The sequence below is a fragment of the Corapipo altera genome, unplaced genomic scaffold (genome assembly GCF_003945725.1).
Source record: "Corapipo altera isolate COAL_440 unplaced genomic scaffold, ASM394572v1 101, whole genome shotgun sequence".
Taxonomy (NCBI): Eukaryota; Metazoa; Chordata; class Aves; order Passeriformes; family Pipridae; genus Corapipo; species Corapipo altera.
Window position 1 is genome coordinate 145,017 of NW_020884984.1, and position 6,979 is coordinate 151,995.

The window sequence follows — 6,979 nt, forward strand, 5'->3', positions numbered from 1 at the left end:
CAGGTACAGCCCTGTGACACTGCACAGGTACACAATGTGACACTGCATAGGTACACAATGTGACACTGCACAGGTACAGCCCTGTGACACTGTGCACAGATACATAATGTGACACTGGGGCACAGTGTCACAAACTAGAGGGTTTGTTCATGTGTTTGGCTTTACAATTCTGTGTTAGTCTGGTATTGGGGATTGGATTAAAACCATTCCTTTTCAGCTCATTCTTCCTTGTACCAATTTCAAGTCTGAGGTTACAGCTGCCCCTGTCTTCTCCACAGCACAGCCCCTCTACTTTCTTCTCATAGGAAATGCATCAGCTTTTAAGTTGGGGAAAAAAAGCATTTAGTAAATGATGGTTGTCTGACTCACTGTTTTCAGGTGACATTAAATCTTCCATTTGTTATTTGTTTTACTGGCAAAATTCAAAAACCTTTGCTTTGTTTTTGGTTTGAAAGAACCCAAATTCACTTTTCAGCTGTTAACTTCAATGAGACAACTTGTCTGTATAAATTAGGCACCAGATTTGGGGACAGTTTCTCAGGTCCTTCTCCTGAAGCGTGAAAAGTTAAAACAAGAATGGGAAACCAATGTTTCTCCTTGATTCATTGCATTGAGCTGTGAACACACCAGCAGTAAGCCATTTTCCATATTCTCCCTCATACTACTTGTTCTTTCTGTCTCCAGAGCTATTTTTGTCCCAGGTACTGTGTTTACCACTGCAGGTGGCCTGCTCCAGTTGTGTATTAATAAACTATTTCCTGCAATTTATAAACCTTCACCCTTCAGCACAGCCCCGTGTTCTCTGCTCCCTGTGCTGCCTCTCTTGCAGTGCTGGGCTCTGCTTTGCCATAATTACTAAACAGATTGGGAGCTGCAGTTGCTGTTTTCCATGGAGCAGATGTTGTGTACATGTTTATAATTCACCCAGTCATTCATTTCTTCCCAGTTCTCTCTTCTTACTTGCCATGTTATGTGTTCAAGTGCTATTTCCATTCTCAGTTCAAATGTTCATCTTATGCCTTATTTTTGCATTTAGTATAAATAAGTTTACTTCAAGCTGTTGTGCTTATGAATATGTCAGGGTCTCTGTTGAGACCTTTTATCCATTTTTAATTCCATTTTCCATAAGGGAGTGTTTTCTTCCAGTGCAAGTGTGAGGCAATCTAAAGCTGTAGTCACAAACATTTTGTTACAAGTCTGTCGCTTCTAGGAATTATTCTCATTGCTGACAACCATCTTTCAGTGCAGACAGTGTGAAAATCCTTAAGATATATATGTGGCACAGCTTTATTTCTAAATACAGGCTGCACCAATCCAGATGTTCCAGTGGGTGCAGCAGTTGCATGGTACCTGTACATGTATCTCTGCATTCAGGACACTTTAATGGCAAAATTTAATATCAAGTGAGAGAGAGGCTGGTTTAGTTCTGCTGGTTGTCTTTTCCTGTCAAGCCTTGAATAAGTGGCTGCTTCACATACACCAAATACCTTGTTATCATCCCAAAGAAAGGCTTGGGAGCTCTGAGTTATTTCCATTCCCATCAAGGCTGAATTTTGACCTAAGAAGAGGAGAAAAAGAGAATCTAATAACATTACAACACATTAAGGGAAAGAGTAATGAACAATCAAATGAAGGAATTGACTCTATTCTCTATGAACATAAGAACAGATCAGAGGAAATAAGTTTGATGGGATTAAAGGAGAAAAGGCTTTAAAGCACAGATTATGATGGGTCTGGCAGGAAGAAAAATGCTCTGGATGCTGCTTTTGGCAGAGAATCCATGTAAGAAAAGGCAGCGTGTGGCCTAGACCTGGAGCTCAGTGATTCCTCCCGAACTGCAGCCATTGCAACAGGAATATCCCAACGTGGCAGATGTTTGAACCAAGGAGCAGTTCCTTGGCTTTCTAAAGCCCCTGATCAGTGCCTGGGTGGCAGTTTAGGGCCACCTGGCAATGCCTGGAACACACAGGGCAAAGAGACCTGCTCAGATCCGCCTTCCCCCTTCACCCAGGAAAGATCAGGATCCCTCCATCTGCATTTCTGGAGATCGGGGAATAAAGATGCTGCTGACTGGTGTTTTCATCTCTCTCAGAAGAAATGTGTCTCCCCCAGAGAATGATGGCTGTTCATCTGTAAGACACATGGACAGAGGCAGAATCTTCTTAGAAATAATGCCCTGAGTTGCAAACACTCCTGTCCAGTGTGAGGGAGCCCGTGTGTGGCACCCTCTGGATCGTGGCATCACGGATGTTCCTGCAGACAGGGACACTCACAAAGAGCTTCCAGAGAGCCTTTCCTTTGCAACTCTGACCACTCCTAACAGCAGGTGATTATGGAGGATTTCCTCCAGAGTCATCCACGCAGAAAGAGGCAAAATGGGTAGGGGGAAATAGCATTTAAATAAAAGGATGCTCCAGGGATGATCTCCACACTGAGGTTAAACGGGCACAAGCCAGACAATACCGGCTCTCATCTGGGACAGTAATTAGAGGAAATCATCAGGATGCAACAGCTTCCTCACATGAAAGGGAGTCAGCTGGGCTTTCAGGGCCTGGCCTTTCAGGATTTCTACCATCACTGGGCATGGCTGCAACGACAAAATGGTGACACACTGCAGAATGGACAGCAATACAGGAGCTATTTAGATAGTTTTCTGTGTGGAATGTTCTGCTTTCATCTTGGAAAAAAGTGAGGGCCAGAGTGGGGGGTGTGCGTGTGGAAAGTAGGTGGCCAGAGGGAATGTCTAAGCTCTCAGGGAGCAACAAGCTGCACAGTGTTCTCTGACCCAGGAAACCCTCTGCTTCCAGCTGGGCAAGGAAATTCCCACCCAGGGACATCCTCTCACACTTTGGACATGAAAGCACCACTCACCCTCACTGCAGAAATCCCTGCAATGCACACTCGAGTCTTTGCCTGTGCCAACAGTATCCCATGGAATTAATTTTAGGCCAACATCTGCTAATAGCTTACAGTGACCATCTTTAAATAAAACAAAGAAGCAGATCTGTCTACATAAACCTGATGACTGAAATACAATTCACTGATAAACAAGCTCTGACGTTCTGGAACTAGTTTTAAATAATTGTTCTGTTTCAAATGTGTTCATCCGTGAGAGAGACAAGAGGTGGGAGATGCTTTTGTCTTTTGTGGCATTCTGAGAACCTGTTAAGTAGTAAGGAGCTGCCCTTAGTATCAAAATAGTGAAAATTGTCATATTTTACTGAAAAGGAAGGGGAAAAAATAATTTTCTAAAGTAATAGCTTGTAATTTGACAGCATGAGTCACTTGTGTTATTATGAGTGAGTCATAAATAGAAGAGGCACTAAAAGAGTTATTTTTCAGAATGTATTAAGATAACAAAGAAACCACGTCTCACAAAATGTTGCTAATAAGGCACCAAGCCATGGGACAGTCTGAGCTTATTTGAAATATTAACTCATTAAAAGGGCTATTTTTGTTGTAATTTTTTTGGTAAAGATAAAGGAAAAGGCTGTTGTCCATTATTTTTTTTCTATAAAAGCCAATCGCCTGCCCTTAATGGAAGCTGGATCAAAGTTCTAATTAGAACAATACTCAGAAGGTTGGTGTTTCAGTGTTCCAGTCCAGTCTCTACCAGCAGTGATCAGTCTGACCTGAACTCCTCTGCCAAGTAGAGTTTAGACAAGTGACCAGGAGCACAAACACAGCCAGCAGAGCTAACTCAGCCTCAGCACTGCGCAGTTGTTCCTGAGCATGTTTGTCTTTACCCTGGTGTGGGGAAAAGTGGAGCCTGGGGGGAACTTCAGCGTGGTGGTGGTGACATTCTCATGTGGTTCTGCACAGAGAGGAGGTGCTTTCAGCCCCACTGTCCCTGGCAGTGTTTGCTCCCACTTTCTGCTCTAAGCCTGATCCCACCCAACCCAGGGCATCCAAACCCTACGTAAGTGGACACGAGTTTTGCACAACTGAACCCCTGTGTAAAGCAAACCTTATGATTTTGAGTGCTGTGTGAGCTCATTCTTTGTTAGCTTGTACACACCCACAGAGACTCAGGGCCTCACAAATGCCCCATTTGGATGGAAACCTTCAGGGAGAATTTGCAGCCCTCCATGAGGATCAAACCTGTAGGACAACAGGCACCAACAAAGTCCTCTTCACCCCAAGGAGAGAAGGTGGGGGTTGATTATAGTGTAGTTTGTGAACAGAAAAAGACTGGAATAATGTAGCAATATCCAGTGCAAAGCCACCACGCAGCACATAAATAGAATCAGTTGGAAAACTGGAGAGTTAATGAGACAAAGTGTCATGAAGGGTATGAGTTAAAATACTGAAGTCAGTAATTCACACCTTACAGTTGTTCTGCCTCACTAAATGGATTACACTGTTCCTCAGAGTGTTTACTCCTTAGTAACAATAAAACCTGCAACAATAGCAGGCACAAACCCAGCATCAAATGGAAAAGAGTGAACTTGAGCAAAAGCAGTAGGAGAACAAAAAGGAACGAAGGAAATTGAAAGCAAGTTTGAACTAGAGGAAAACAGAACAATTCTTTGTGGAAGCAAACATGATGTTACACAGTAAAAAAGCCTTTTGGGTTGTTTTTCTGCTTAGCAATGACTAACACAGGATGGCACTTACCCTGCAGTGCTGAGCTGGGGAGCTTTTAGCTCCATGGACTTTTCTATATTCTCACATTTATTAAATGAAAACTCCTTGGTTTTCCATGACTGAAGCAGCAAACAGTGCATCCCCTTGTGCTGCACTAGAACAGGCATTAGCAGCTCTCTCTCCAGAGGCTCTGGCACAGTGGAGGCAGCAGGGCTGTGAGGGATGAGCTTGTTCAGGAGCCAGAGGCTGCAGTTCTGTCTCAGCCCGTATTGCAGATTCCCAGGCTGGAGCACTTGCCAACACCCCGTTGCTTGCTGTGTTTATTTACCCAGCCCCTGCCTGGTGTGCCTCCCACCTCCGTGCTGGCAGAGCTGGAGGTGCCCAGGGAGGGAGGAGAGGCTGCTCTCAGAGGGTCTGTGTGCCCTCACCACACCCCGAACCTTGCAGTGCCATCAGCTGCTTCTGATGTTCTGTGTCCTTCAAAATCCACTCACAGGCTCATCAGCTCACACTGCAGGGTACACATGGCCTTCTTGTTTTCATCCGAAGAATGTTTTGAAATAATTATGTTGGATTATATTTCGGTTCTTTATTCAGTGGCACTTTTTATTGCATTTCGTAGAAATGTTGTCAAAGGCCCCAGGGAAGTGGTTCAGCTCTGTGAGTTTGGTTTGATTGCTGGACACTGTGCAGGGTGACCTTAATGTGTGAAATACTGATCTACCTGCTGTGGGACTGAAGGTGTGTTCTGAAGGGCTTTAGGTCACAGAATCATGGAATGGTTTGGGTTGGAAAGGACCTTAAAGCCCATCCAGTGCCACCCCCTGCCATGGGCAGGGACACCTTCCACTAGCCCAGGTTGCTCCAAACCCTGTCCAGCCTGGCCTTGGACACTTCCAGGGATGGGGCAGCCACAGCTACTCTGGGCAACCTGTGCCAGGGCCTCCCCACCCTCACAGGGAAGAATTCCTTCCCAATATCCAATCTGACCCTACTCTCAGTTTGAAGCATTCCCCCTTGTCCCATCACCCTATACTCTTGTAGATTCAGTTGTTTTGGCCAAACCAGGGGAATTATCACAGGCAAAGTGGGGTTTTTCTATTCTTTGCATTCTGAAGGACAGAGGAAATGTGGGAGCTGCCAGCAGCTCCCCTAAACCAAGGAGTGAGGGTGTGAATCCCACCACAGGGAGGTACAAGTCAGCAGTCTAAGATGTGACTGACCAGATGAGTTCCCTAAAAAATCCTGACAATTGCAATTGTAGAGGTGGGGTGTGCAAACCTCACCTTGCAGCCACAGGAGAGGCTGCAGCATCTGTGCAGCACTAGAATTCAAAATGTGGGAGACTGTATGTTATTCCCATTTAATTATTAAAAGTCATTCCACATAATTTTCTCTTCACAGCTCTCTTTCCTCATGACCCACCAGTCATCTTTGGATCTGAAGTTCGTGGTCATGTCTTGGTGGTAATTTGGGGGTTTGTTCATTTGCTGGTTTAATATTTTATTTTGTGCTGGGTTAATACAGGCCAACAGAAATAAACAGCTTTTGATTCAAGCACAATTAAGTATCTCTTGTGAAGAAAACAGAACTCTCTTGTCCTGAGCATCTGACCCCAGCTGGTGCATTCTCAGTGCCAGCTGGTTCTTGCATGGGAGGAAAATTAATAAAACTGCCAAACAAAGAAATATTTTCAGCAAGTACCCAAATATTTAAGGCTAAACATCCTCCTTGGAATGCCAGGAGTGGGTTCCAAATAAGCAGCTGAACTGAAGGATTATTTTGATAGTGTTGTAGAAACATTGGTCTACTGAGATGTTTAAAGGTCACTAGAGTGTTTTGTGGGGGTTTTGTTGGTGTTGCTGGGTTTTTTTGGTGGCTGACTACTTGGTTCTGGGCATACTGCTTTCCAAGAGAATCTGTTTGTTTATTTGCTCTCTGTTTCTGGACACCTTAATGTGGAGGGAATCCTCTCCATACCAAATTAACACCATACCTGGAGGGGTCAGTGTGGTATCCGTTCATGGGAGCACTGGCAAACTCAGCCTGTGGGGTAACACACCTCACATTTGCACCTGAACATCTCAGCAAGTGCAAAACTGTACAAAAATCAGCTTCTTCCCCTGCCTTTTCATCAGGTGATGAGACTGATGGTAACTGTGGTACCTGAACCACAAAAGGAGCCGTGTTCTCCTCCTGCCCCTCGGGCACAGCAGGCAGAGGGCACTGAGATTTGCCCCCTGGCTTTTGTTAAACAGGCCAGTATTTTAAGCAGTTTTAGCACAGTATCAGCCCTTCCCTGTGACCAACGTGCCCCATTCATCCTGAAAATCTGAATCCCAGTTTGTTCTGAGTGGATGTCATCAGCCTCAAGAAGAAGCAGCTTCCCCCA